The sequence below is a fragment of the Bos grunniens genome, chromosome 6, assembly GCF_055505025.1.
Source record: "Bos grunniens cultivar Pamir isolate PY7600 chromosome 6, Bosgru_T2T1.0, whole genome shotgun sequence".
Classification (NCBI taxonomy): Eukaryota; Metazoa; Chordata; class Mammalia; order Artiodactyla; family Bovidae; genus Bos; species Bos grunniens.
In genome coordinates, this window is record NC_141170.1 from 103,104,939 (window position 1) to 103,119,382 (window position 14,444).

Consider the following 14,444-nt stretch of genomic DNA (forward strand, 5'->3'; position numbering starts at 1 on the left):
GGTTGTCTGGTATTCTCATCTTTTAAGAATTTTCCACAGTTTGTTGTGATCCACACAGTCGAAGGCTTTAGTGGAGTCAAGGAAGCAGTAGAATTTTTCTGAAATTCACTTGCTTTTTCTATGATCAAACGGATATTGGCAATTTGATCTCTGGTTCCTCTGCCTTTCCTAAACCCAGCTTGAACATCTGGAAGTTCTCAGTTCATATACTGTTGAAGCCTAGCTTGGAGAATTTTGAGCATTACTTTGCTAGCATGTGAGATGAGTGCAATTGTACAGTAGTTTGAGCATTCTTTGGCATTACCTTTCTTTGGGATTGGGATGAAAACTGACCTTTTCCAGACCTGTCTGATTTTCTAAGTTTGTTGGCGTATTGAGTGCAGCACTTTAACAGCATCATCTTTTAAGATTTGAAATAGCTCAGCTGGAATTCCATCACCATCACTAGCTTTGTTCGTGGTAATGCTTCCTAAAGCCAACTTGACTTTGCACTCTAGGATGTCTGGCTCTAGGTGAATCACACCATCATGCTTATCTGGGTCATTAAGATCTTTTTTGTATAGTTCTTCTGTGTATTCTTGCCACCTCTTCTTGATACCTTTTCCTTCTGTTAGGTCCATACCATTTCTGTCCTTTATTGTGCCCATCTTTGCATGAAATGTTTACTTGGTATCTCTAATTTTCTTGAAGAGATCTCTAGTCTTTACCATTCTATTGTTTTCCTCTCTTTCTTTGCATTGATCACTTAGGAAGGCTTTCTTATATCTCCTTGCTATTCTTTAGAACTCTGTATTCATATGGGTATATCTTTCCTTTTCTCCTTTGCCTTTTGCTTCTCTTCTTTTCTTGGCTTTTGTAAAGCCTCCTCAGACAACCATTTTGCTTTTTTGCATTTCTTTTTCTTGGGGATGGTCTTGATCACTGCCTCCTATACAATGTCATGAACCTCTGTCTATTGTTCTTCAGGCACTCTGTCCATCAGGTCTAATCCCTTGAATCTATTTGTCACTTCCACTGTATAATCATAAGGGATTTGATTTAGGTCATACCTGAATAGCCTAGTGGTTTCCCCTACTTTCTTCAATTTCAGTCTGGATTTGGCAATAAGGTATTCATAATCTGATCAACAGTCAGCTCCTGGTCTTGTTTTTGTGGACTGTACAGAGCTTCTCCACCTTTGGCTGCAAAGAATATAATCAATCTGATTTTGGTATTGACCATCTGGTGATGTCCATATGTAGAGTTGTTCCTTGTGTTGTTGGAAGAGGGTGTTTGCTATGACCAGTATGTTCTCTTGGCAAAACTGTGTTAGCCTTTGCCCTGCTTCATTTAGTACTTCAAAACCAAACTTGCCTGTTACCCCAGGTATCTCTTGACTTCCTACTTTGCATTCTAATTCCCTATGATGAAAAAGGACATCTTTTTTTGGTGTTAGTTCTAGAAGGTTATGTAGGTCTTCATGGAATCACTCATCTTCAGCTTCTTGAGCATTAGTGGTTGGAGACTTGGATTACTGTGGTACTGAATTGTTTGTCTTGGAAACGAACAGATATCATTCTGTCATTTTTGAGACTGCACCCAAGTGCTGCATTTCAGACTCTTGTTGACTATGAGGCCTACTCCATTTCTTCTAAGGGATTCTTGCCCACAGTACTAGATATAATGGTCATCTGAATTAAATTCATCCATCCCAGTCAATTTTAGTTCAGTTCAGTTCAGTCGATCAGTCGTGTCCAACTCTTTGCGATCCCTTTAATCGCAACACGCCAGGCCTCCCTGTCCATCACCGACTCCTGGAGTTTACTCAAACTCATGTCCATTGAGTCGGTGATGTCATCCAATCATCTTATCCTCTGTTGTCCCCTTCTCCTCCTGCCCTCAATCTTTCCCAGCATCAGGGTCTTTTCAAATGAGTTAGTTCTTCACATCAGGTGGCTAAAGTATTGGAGTTTCAACTTCAGCATCAGTCCTTCCAATGAATATTTGAATTGATTTCCTTTAGGATGGACTGGTTGGATCTCCTTGCAGTCCAAGGGACTCTCAAGAGTCTTCTCCAATACCACAGTTCAAAAGCATCAATTCTTTGGTGCTTAGCTTCCTTTATAGTCCAACTCTCACATCCATGCATGACTAATGGAAAAACCATAGCTTTGACTAGACATACCTTTGTTGGTAAAGTAATGTCTCTGCTTTTTTATGTGCTGTCTATGTTGGTCATAGCTTTTCTTCCAAGGAGCAAGTGTCTTTTAATTTCATGGCTGCAAGCACCATCTGCAGTGATTTTGGAGCCCAAGAAAATAAGGTCTCACACTGTTTCCATTGTTTCCTCATTGTGAGAGGTTAGGCTCAATAAAATCTTTATGAATTAAGCTCTAAGGAGCAGCCCAAAATACAGAAAAAACTGAAAATTCCTTTAAAAAATAAACATATATATGTAAATGTGGGATATTTTGATAAGAACCAAAACAGCTTTTCAGATATAGTAAGGATTTTTCTTGATAAACAATTTTCATGGAACAAAAAAAAAAAGGAAATGTAAACAGGTTCTAACATCTTGTTTGTTAGGGATGCTGACTTTATTCTAGTTTCAGAGCTGTACATTGGATAAATCCACTAAGTAGAACTGCAGTTTTGAAGAAAAACCATGCTGTTACAATTAAAATGCAGTTACTGTGAAATAATTGCAGATTAATACAGAAATATAAAGTGCACGAAAATTCTAAACAAAGAGAACCCTTTTTAGTGGCATTATATACTATTATTATATTTAATGGCAATATAAATTAAATGAGGTTTAAATAATTCCCACAGTTCAAACCAAAATCCATGGTCTAAAACCTCAAAATGCCTTTAATCTAGTTCAAATAGACAAATAAAACTCCTCGCACAGGGACAAGTTTTTTTCATAAGATTTCATTACAGACACTTAAAAATTGAAGTTTTATTTGTGAGCTTGAAAGTAAAGGAATAGGTCTACATCTAATGATGCTTCTAATGATCAATATTTCATTCACTACTTTTGAATGACAAGTACATGTTTAATTAGCTTAGAATTTTATATGTAAATTCCAGAGTTTTAGGGCCTTTTGAATATAATAATCCTTTGGGAGATGTCTCTATTCCTGGAGTCAAGTTTCTTTGATTAGAAAGCTTCATTAAAAAGCACACATTTGTTATTGACAGACACAGCCACCAGAGCCATGATACAGGAAGGCCATTCTGTTTGTGTTGTACTGAGAGCCCCGGCAACTTTTCACTGCGTTATGCTGAAAACCTAATATTAAAGCTATGCATCACAAGAACTCCCCTCTATCTCCGCAAGAATTCTTTTTTTTGCTACAGTATTGATGCTAGAAGTAAGCTGTGGAGCCAAATGATCTTTTAGGATAAGTTAGAATAATATCCGGGCACAAATACTGGGTACTCAGATGAAAGATTGTTTTTTTTTTCTTTATCTCAAGGATCTTGGCTGATCAGGAATTGATATCAAAAGCAGCAAACAAAAAACAAACCACGACAGGAATGTCAGAAAAAACTTTACATTTACCCTCATTGACTTTTTTTTTTTTTAACCTAGCATCTCATTCTATTTTAACCTGGAAAAGATATTTTTGTTGTTTGTAGAATGCATTATAATAATAAGACAATTTATATAGACAAACTTTAGGAAGATCACAGTGAGGAAAAACAGAAGTTCATGTATTTGTGGGCTTCCCTGGTAGCTCAGCTGGTAAAGAATCCACCTGCAATGAAGGAGAGCCTGGTTTGATTCCTGGGTTGGGAAGATCCGCTGGAGAAGGGATAGGCTACCCACTACAGTATTCTTGGGTTTCTCTGGTGGCTCAGAATCCACCTGGTGGTAAAGAATCCACCTGCAGTGTGGGAGACCTGGGTTCAATCCCTGGGTTGGGAAGACCCTCTGGAGGAGGACATGGCAACCCACTCCAGTATTCTTGCCTGGAGAATCCTCATGGGCAGAGGGGTCTGGCGGGCTTCATATAGTCCATGCATCGCAAAGAGTCAGACATGACTGAGTGACTAAGCACAACACATGTATTTTATCATCTAGAAGAGAGAAAGTAAGAAATAACAGAAGTAGTAATATTAGCTAATATTTATTGAGCAGTTGCTATGTGGCAAGTACTATGCTAAGGGCTTTACATGGATTAGCTCATCAATTCCTCACAATAACTATGTGGTAGGTATTATGTCAAAGGCAAGAGGAGCTGGTAAAATCTCTTTTTTTGACTTAGGAATGCCATCTTCATACTTTAAGGACTGAGAATCATTGGAATTGATAGGAATTACAACAAGAACTTGAAGGACAGACAGTTTTCAGTTTGGGTTTTCTGGGGTTTTGGCAGAGGATGAGACAGACAGCATCACTGACTCAGTGGACATGAGTTTGAGCAAACTGTGGGAGACAGTGAAGGACAGGGGCGCCTGGCATGCTGCAGTCCATGGGTGCAGAGAGTCGGACACGACTGAACAACAACAGTATTGCTGGGATTGAAGCTGAATTTTGATGTAATGGTGGGATTTCAATAGGCAGAGACAAGTAATGTAAAAAGCAGGCAAAAAGGAAAGGCACTACGTCAAACAAGCAGATTAAGAAGAAGAAATACCTTTGTAGGAGAGGTTTATTTGAAGATGCTAGCTAGAGATAAGTCTGGAAAACCCATTGGGAAAAAAAGTAAGGATAATTAATTAATTAAAGGCATTATGCAGAAAAGGTTAACCCATGACTATTTACATGGGGAGGAAAGAACTAAATCTATACATGAGTATATGAGAGAAACTGAAGGTATCCAGGAAAGAGATGATAAGGATCAGGTAGGACAGTGACTTCAGGACAGACAGAAGAGAACACAATGAAGGAAACAGTCTGGAGGAACATAGTCAGGATTGGCAGACTAAGTGGCTATGGGGAAGAGATGAGTTAAAGTTACAGATCAAGGATGTTCCAGAAGTCTGATCTGACAAGCCCACCTTTTACTGATATTAGAAATAGAAGAACCAGGTTTAGAAGGGAAGGTCATGAGTTTGGTTGAGATGTGTTGAATGTTAGATGTCTAGAAGGCATCTGGATAAATAAACCTGAAGCACAGGGTTAGGACTTGGGATAAAGATGTAAGAGTTAAGTGGAAACATGGCAGAAAAGAAATCAGCGGATGGTCATAATTAAGGTGGTGTGTGTATGTGTGTGATATTCTCACACATGGATATGTATCCTCACTGTAGTTCTGATCTTGAAATTTTAACTGTATGTCAGTTTAGTCATTATATTCTTAGATTGATATGTCAAGTTATCGGTATGCCCATTATCAATAAAGAACAGATTTGGTGGGGGCGGGGTGGGGGGAGGCCTTGTTTACTTGTTGCAGGATGCATAGTAATTTCCTTTATGTCGGAAGCAAGGAAACAAAAAGAAATTTTACTTGAGTATCCTCCACTTAGAAAAAGAGCTGTTGGCAAATAAATTAAAATAATTAACTGGTTCAAACCACCATAAAAATAGGTTGGAGTCTGGATAATAATCTAAATGGGTTGTTTTGCACTGATCAGCTCCCGTACTTAACTCTGGAACCCCGTACTAAGTCTGCAATGATACTTAGCTGTGGTGGCCTCATCTGCATCAGAAGTCCTTTGTTTAAGTTTTCACCCAGACCTTGCTGTTCATTTGCTGGCTCAAGTTATTAAACCACTGAACGTAGCCTGAGAGTCTTCATTGGAAACAGTGTGCCAGATGATTTATGAGGCAGTCAAGCAGTTGTTTTATTTTAAGTTGATTCCAAGTGAATGGCTTGGTGCTTGCATCATCACTTCCTCTCCCTTCAGCTTTCTCTGAGGTTATCTTAATCTCATGCACTCAGAGAAGTCAGAGGAAGGCCTTCCCTTTTATAAAACTAACAAGCTACACAGAATTATATTTTTAATGTGCTGGGTCTAGTAAGTGACATTTTTTTTCTTAATATAAATTTATTTATTTTAATTGGGGGTTAATTACTTTACAATATTGTATTGGCTTTTGCATACATCAACATGAATCCACCACAGGTGTACACGTGTTCCCCATCCTGAACCCTCTCCCACCTCCCTCCCCGTACCATCCCTCTGTGTCATCCCAGTGCACCAGCCCCAAGCATCCTGTATCCTGCATCAAACCTGGACTGGTGATTCGTTTCATATATGATATTATACATGTTTCAATGCCATTCTCCCAAACCATCCCATCCTCTCCCTCTCCCACAGAGTCCAAAAGACTGTTCTATACATCAGTGTCTCTTTTGCTGCCTCGTATACAGGGTTAGTGTTACCATCTTTCTAAATTCCATATATATGCGTTAGTATACTGTATTGGTGTTTTTCTTTCTGGCTTACCTCACTCTGTATAATAGGTTCCAGTTTCATCCACCTCATTAGAACTGACTCAAATGCATTCTTTTTAATGGCTGAGTAATACTCCATCTGTGTCTTTTTTGCTATCTCACTTACAGGGTTATCGTTACCATCTTTCTAAATTCCATATATATGGGTTAGTATAGTTGACTCATTGGAAAAGACCTGATGCTGGGAGGGATTGGGGGCAGGAGGAGAAGGGGATGACAGAGGATGAGATGGCTGGATGGCATCACTGACTCAATGGACGTGAGTCTCAGTGAACTCCGGGAGTTGGTAATGGACAGGAAGGCCTGACGTACTTCGATTCATGGGGTCTCAGAGTTGGACACGACTGAGCGACTGAACTGATCTGATCTGATGCTGTGTTGGTGTTTTTCTTTCTGGCTTACTTCATTCTGTATAATAGGCTCCAGTTTCATCCACCTCATTAGTAAGTGACCTATTAATATGACGTGGAGAGGCCCCTGTAGAAAAACGGTTTACCTCAGCACATTCGCCTAGCATTATAATTATTCAGGACATACCCAAGAGTTACTCCTGAACATATTGTGATTAGCCAGGCTTTTTCCATTAAATTTGCAAAACAATTCATCTAATTTTAAAAAGAAGCTTTTATCGCTAAATAGAACCCCTCCAAAGAAGTCATTGTCCGAAATGGTTTTGTACGGCTAGCTCATACACATTGTTTTCAAATTTGCATATATTTAGAAAACTTTAGTAACTCTGGTGGAATTTAGCATATACAAATAGGGCCTTTTTAAAAAACTGAAGAATACTTGATTTATAATATTAGTTTCAGGTTTATAGTATAGAGATTCGATATTTTTATGGATTATACTCCATGTAAAGTTACTATAAAATATTGGCTATATTCCCTGTGCTGTACAATGTATCCTGAGAGCCTGTTTTATTCATAGTGGTTTACACCTCTGAATCCCCTACCCTTGTCTTGCCTCTCCCTGCTTCCCTCTTCCCACTGGTAACCACTAGTTTGTTCTCTGTATCTGTGAGTCTGTTTCTGTTTTGTTGTATTTGTTGTTGCAAATAGCAGGCTCTCATCCTTTTTAACGGTTGAACAACATTCACTGTATCCACACACACTACATCATCTTTTTCCATTCATTTGTTGATGACTCTTAGGCTGTTTCCATATCTTGGCTATGAACATTGAAGTGCATCTATCTTTTCGAACTGGTGTTTTCACTTTTTTTCCAGATAAATACCCAGGACTGAAATTACTGGATCATATGGAGAAGGCAATGGCACCCCACTCCAGTACTCTTGCCTGGAAAATCCCATGGATGGAGGAGCCTGGTAGGCTGCAGTCCATGGGGTCGCTAAGAGTCGGACATGACTGAAGTGACTTAGCAGCAGCAGCAGCATGGTAGTTCTATTTTTACTGTTTTGAGGAACTTCGACTGAGCGACTTCACTTTCACTTTTCACTTTCATGCATTGGAGGAGGAAATGGCAACCCACTCCAGTGTTCTTGCCTGGAGAATCCCAGGAACAGAGGAGCCTGGTAGGAGGCCATCTGTGGGGTCGCACAGAGTCGGACACGACTGAAGTGACTTAGCAGCAGCAGCAGCATGGTAGTTCTATTTTTACTGTTTTGAGGAACTTCCATACTGCTTTCCATACTGACTGTACCAATTTATATTCCCTCCAATGTCCTACCAGGGTTCCCTTTTCTCCACATCCTTACCAACATTTATTATTTGTATTTTTTGTATTCCTGTTGTCAATGTGGTGTATCACATTGATTGATTTATGGATCTTGAACCATCCTTCCATCCCTAGAATAAATCCTACTTGATGATGGTGTCTGATCTTTTTTATTTATTGTTGAATTCAGTTTGCTAATATTTTGTTGAGGATTTTTATATCTATATTCATCTGAGATATTGGCTTATAATTTTTTTTTGTACTGTTTTTGCCTATTTTCAGTATCAAATTAATGGTGGCTTTGTGGAATGAATTTGGAAGTGTTCCCTCCGCTTCAAATTTTTTAGAATATTTTGAAAAGGATAGATATTAGCTCTTCTCTCTATATATATTCTATATTGGTAGAATTCCCCTGTGAAGCTATCTAGTCCTGGATTTTTGTTTGCTAGGAGTTTTTTTAAATTGGTCTATTTCAGATTGTCTATTTGTTCCTGATTCAGTCTGGAAGATTGTATGTCTCTAGAAATTTATCCATTTCTTCTAGGTTGTCCAATTTATTGCTCTATGCTTTATAGCTGTTAAGGAGATCCAACCAGTCCATTCTGAAGGAGATCAGCCCTGGGTGTTCTTTGGAGAGAATGATGCTGAAGCTGAAACTCCAGTACTTTGGCCACCTCATGTGAAGAGTTGACTCATTGGAAAAGACTCTGATGCTGGGAGGGATTGGGGGCAGGAGGAGAAGCGGACGACAGAGGATGAGATGGCTGGATGGCATCACTGACTCGATGGACGTGAGTCTGGGTGAACTCCGGGAGTTGGTGATGGACAGGGAGGCCTGGCGTGCTGCGATTCATGGGGTCACAAAGAGTCGGACGCGGCTGAGCGACTGAACTGAATATTCTCTCATGTTTTTTAATCTCTGTTATATTGGGTATAATTTCTCTTCTTTCATTTCTTACTTTGTTAATTTGTGTCCTCTCTCTTTTTCTTGGTGAATCTGGCTAAACATTTGTAAATTTTGTTTATCTTTCCAAGGAACAGCTCTTGGTTTTCTTGATCTTTTCTATATTTTTAGGTTTCTATTTATTTCCTTCCCTCTTTATTGTTTCCTTCTTTCGCTGACATTGGGCTCTGTTTGTTCTTTTTCTTTCAGGTTGTTTATTTGAGACTTTTCTTGTTTCTTGATGTAGGCGTGTGTTTCTATAAACTTCTCTCTTAGAACAGTTTTTGTTACATCCCATAGACTTTAGATAGTTTTTATTTTCTTTTGTCTCAAGGTATTTTCTGATTTCCTCTTTGATTTCCTGATTGAAACATTGGGGGTTTTTTAGTAGCATGTTTTTTAGTCTCCACCTGTTTGTGTTTTTTCTCATTCTTATTCCTGTAAATGATACCTATAGTTTCATAATGCTGTAGTCAGAAAAAATGCTCGATAAAATTTCTGTCCTCTTAAATTTGTTTAGACTTGTTTTGTGGCCTAACTACATCCTGAAGAACATTGCATGTACTCTTGAGAAGAACGTGTTCCTGTTTTTGATGTAATGGCCTACGGATACATATTAAGCACAACTAGTACAAGGTGTCATTTAAGATCACTGATTTCTTAATGGTTTTCTAATGATCCTATCTGAATGACTGTCCGTTGAATCTAGGAATTTTTACTTTTAGAAGAGGGTTTTCCCCATAAAATCACATAGGCTCTGAACTTAAAAAACAAACAAAAAATCCACATTTTGTAGCCCTTCTGGTTGATGAATGTCACTATATGTATACCAGTGTAAGTCCAGATCACTGTGATTGAGTGGGACTTGCTGTAATTAACATTTGCTGACAGGACCACCAACATGGATCAAGCATACCACACACAGATCTCACCAATACCGTCCCATTCCATTTCCAAAGGTAGGCTCTGATGTACTGTAATCTAATAAGGCACCTTTCCCCTACAACCAAGCACAATCTCTTTTAAAGGATGGAAAATTCTTCTTTCTCTTAGATGCTTAGGAGTACACACTGTAGCATAGACACTGAAACCAAGTATTTGAAAACCTACCCAGTGGCTGTTGCTTAGAACAGTATTATTCCACTCCTTCATCACGTCACCTCCCACACACATGAAGGTGCATGCACACGCACATGCTCACGTGTGCACACACACGGTCTCTCTCTCTCATATTCCCAAACTAGTGGGCTGACTTATTTCTGAGATGTGACTAAACTGAAACATTCTTGCAGAGAGTAACTTTTCCTTTTCTTTTGTCTGAGAAAGAAATCAGAATCCAGAAGAATTCAGAAGAAAAAAGCAGCTGACTAAACATGGAGTTGGAGCTAATGCATCTTATTATAAACCCTCAGTACTCTGGGAAAGTGTACAGGTTTCTTTATGTTCTGATGTATTTGAGATTCACGCTTCCCTTGTAGCTCAGACAGTAAAGAATCTGCCTGCAGTGCAGGAGACCCGGGTTCGATCCCTGGGTTGGGAAGATCCCCTGGAGAAGGAAAAGGCAGCCCACTTCAGTATACTTGACTGGAAAATCTCATGGACAGAGGAGCCTGGTGGGCTGCAGTCCATGGGGTCGCAAAGAGTTGGGTGCAACTGAGTGACTAACACTTAGGTATCGTTCTTATGCCCATTTCACAGATGAGGAAACTGAGGCATAGGGTAGTCAAATAACTACCTCCAGGCAGATGGCAGAGTTAGGCAACTTGATTCCAGAGCTTGTTTTCTGAAGTCCTAGACAAGAACTTTTGCTAATCAAACCATGATATCGCATGAGATTTAAAAAATTCCCACTGGAATAAGCAACTAATCCAGTGGCTCAAAACACAGTTCTGCCTATTTGTAAGTATTCAATGAAAAAGGACAAGAGCTTTCCTAGAGCACACAAACATTTACAAATACACACAGTACACAGAGGAGAAAGAAGACAGAGATCCAAAATTCTGTTTACATCCACAGCTGCAACTAACATTTTTTTTCATCAGTTCAACAAATATTTAACTCCAAGGCACTGGAGTTGCCAGGGGAGACGGGAGAACTTGATTCTTTGTGCTATAAAGCAGCAGTCCCCAACCTTTTGGGCACAAGGAACTGGTTTTGTGAACACAATTTTTCCATGCATCAGGAGTGGGTGGGGAGGATGGTTTGAGGATGATTCAAGTGTTACGTTTGTTGTGCACTTTAATTTTATTATTATTATATCAGCTCCTCCTCAGATCATCAGACATTAGATCCTGGAGGTGGGGGACCACTGCTGTAAAGATTGTAATCTATTGAAGTCAGATTTTTCAACAGTCCACAAATAATAAATTATATATTTATGTGGTGATTAGCCACACGAGGTAGGAATGCACAGGCAGGGATATGAGAACTCAACAAGTGCCCTAACCTCTGTTTTCCAGGCAGATGAAACGTGCACATGAGAAGGCCATAGTCAGGGATAAAGAGAGAAAGTCTAAGAAATTGTCATGACTTCCTGCAGTTTGCCTGTTTAATTCAAAAGTTGATTTTCACTAGAAAGGAAAGGACTTGTTTAAATATGTTTTCATTGTTCAGTAGCTCAGTTCAGTTCAGTTACTCAGTCGTGTCTGACTGTTTGTGACCTCATGGACTGCCGCAGGCCAGGCTTCCCTGTCCTTCTCCCAGAGTTTGCTCAGAACTCATGTCCATTGAATTGGTGATGCCATCCAACCATCTAATCCTCTGTCTCCCCCTTCTCCTCGTTGCCTTCAATCTTTCCCAGCACCAGGGTCTTTTCCAGTGAGTCACCTCTTTTCATCAGGTGGCCAAAGTATTAGAGTTTCAGCTTCAGCATCAGTCCTTCCAATGATTATTCAGGGTTGATTTCCTTTAGGATTGACTGGTTTGATCTCCTTGCAGTCCAAGGGACTTTCAAGAGTCTTCTGTAGCACCATAATTCTAAAGCATCAATCCTTCAGTGCTCAACCTTCTTCACGGTCCAACTCTCACATCCATACATGATTACTGGAAAAACCATGGCTTTGACTAGATGGACCTTTGTCGGCAAAGTAATGTCTCTGCTTTTAAATATGTTGTCTAGGTTTGTCATAGCTTTCTTCCAAGGAGCAAGCATCTTTTAATTTCATGGCTACAGTTACCATCCACAGTGATTTTGGAACCAAGAAAATAAAGTCTGTCATTAGTTCCATTTTTTGCCCCCCATCTATTTCCCATGAAGTGATGGGACCAGATGCCATGATTTTAGCTTTTTGAATGTTGAATTTAAAGCCACCTTTTTCACTCTCCTCTTTCACTTTCATCAAGAGGTTCTTTTGATCTTCTTCACTTTCTGCCAAAGGGTGGTGTCATCTGCAAATCTGAGGTTATTGATATTTCTCCCAGCAATCTTGATTCCAGCTTGAACTTGATCCAGCCTTGCATTTCACATAATTTACTCTGCATATAAGTTAAGTAAGCAGGATGACAATATACAGCCTTGACATATTCCTTTCCTAATTTTGAACCAGTTCATTGCTCCATGTCCGGTTCTAACTATTGCTTCTTGACCTGCATACAGGTTTCTCAGGAGGCAGGTCAGCTGGTCTGGTATTTCCATCTCTAAGGATTTTCCACAGTGTGTTGTGATCCACACAGTCAAAGGCTTTAGTGTAGATAATGAAGCAAAAGTAGTTTTTTTCTGGAATTCCCTTGCATTTTCTATGATATAGGAAATTTAATCTCTGGGTTTTCTAAATCTAGCTTGTACGTCTGGAAGTTCTCTGTTCATGTACTATTGAAGCCTAGCTTGAAGGATTTTGAGCATTACCTTGCTAGCACATGAGATGAGTACAATTGTGGGGTAGATTTAACATTCTTTGGCATTGCCCTTCTTTGGGATTGGAATGAAAATCGACCTGTGGCCATTGCTGACTTTTACAGATTTGCTGGCATATTCAGTGCAGCACTTTAACAGCATCATCTTTAAGGATTTGAAATAGCTCAGCTGGAATTCCATCACCCACACTAGTTCTGTTTGTAGTAATGCTTCCTAAGGTCCACTTGACTTCACACTCCAGGATGTCTGGCTCTAGGTGAGTGATCACACCATCATGGTTATCCAGGTTATTAAGACCTTTTACATACAGTTCTTCTGTGTATTCTTGCCACCTCTTCTTAATGTCTTTCTGCTTCTGTTAGGTCCATACCATTTCTGTCCTTTATTGTGCCCATCTTTGCATGAAATGTTCCCTTGGTCAGTGTGCTTAGCATTTCATTTTTACAAACTTGGCAGGGTGCCTAGGCTGAATTTAAGTGCATCTCAGAGATGCCTGGACCTGTAGTGGGGACAGATAAAGGGGAGCCTGGAGGAGACCTGGGAGGCTTCTAGAAAAGGAACTCCACCTGTGTCCTCTGCTACACTCAGAGATGTCAGGGCAAGTCTAGGGAGCAGAGGTGGTCGCCACGGGAGTCCATTTATAGTGGGGCTGAGGGCCTTCTGGGGATAATACTTCTCCAGCTAAAAGGAGGTCCAATGAGCTCAACCCAAGGGCCAGCTTTGCCCCAGGCAGGAGAGGAAATAGGCATTCTGATTCAGTGCAGTGGCCATTTCTCAAATCCATTCTTCAGTTCCTGGACGCATGCCTGGCTGTTAGGTAGAGAAGGGGGTGGTTTTTCTCACAAAACACATCTAACCAAGGGAAAGAGGCATCTTGTCTCATTGCAGACCAGAGGGTGCCCTGTCTCTCTGAGGGGCAGTGGAGGCCTTCTGAGAACCGCTCCACCTGGCTAGGCCAAGGGGTTTCAGGGCCCAGTGGACAGATGCAATAGCAGCTGGGCTGGCCCTGGGTGGCAGGGAGGTGGGGTGGGAGTGACCACATAGCAGAAATGCCTGACAGAGGCTGTGAGACTCCCCTTGGCGATTTCTAGAATTAGATGCAAGGGACTTGGCAGGAAGTCAGAGGTCCTGCATCAGTGGGAGCTACAAACCAGCAATTTGCCTTTACAGGCCAGTGGGTCCAGGGGAAATTTGGCTTAGGTGAAAATAAACAAATGAGTTGCCTTGGCTGCCTAAGTCCATTTAGAAGCTCAGTAGATTTATGTTGTATAGATTTGATTATTCTAAAACCAAGTTGAAATAAGAACTGCTTCTGATTAGGAGACAAAGTGCTCATTTTGCAAAAATGCACTGGTATTTTATAGTAACTCACACAGTTACAAGCCAGATGTGATGCAAGCATTGCAAACCTGTTTGCCTTCTCTTTGTAGAGAGAGATTGGCTGCCTGCAGAAACAGCCAGTAGAGTTTTCATAAATAAATAATAGCAGAGCAATACCCAGGGGGGCAGTTTTTCCCTCTAGTATGAAATGAATTAGTGTAGTCAATAGAAAAGGAAGCTGTGTATGAAACCCCAGCCTGTA

General features: G+C 40.2%; 1 long non-coding RNA gene across 11 annotated transcripts in view; it reads left to right on the forward strand.

Annotated features, from left to right (window-relative positions):
- Positions 1-14,444, forward strand: part of LOC147371130 (uncharacterized) — a 43,589-nt gene that overhangs the window by 15,248 nt on the left and 13,897 nt on the right. For 5 of the 11 annotated variants that reach the window (XR_015165832.1, XR_015165842.1, XR_015165833.1 and 2 more), the window contains one exon: positions 8,642-9,636. This is a non-coding gene — a long non-coding RNA (uncharacterized LOC147371130). Of the gene's footprint in view, positions 1-7,617; positions 7,787-8,610; positions 9,637-14,444 lie in introns of those variants that run through there. The other 6 variants (XR_015165838.1, XR_015165837.1, XR_015165839.1 and 3 more) reach the window with 6 other exon arrangements.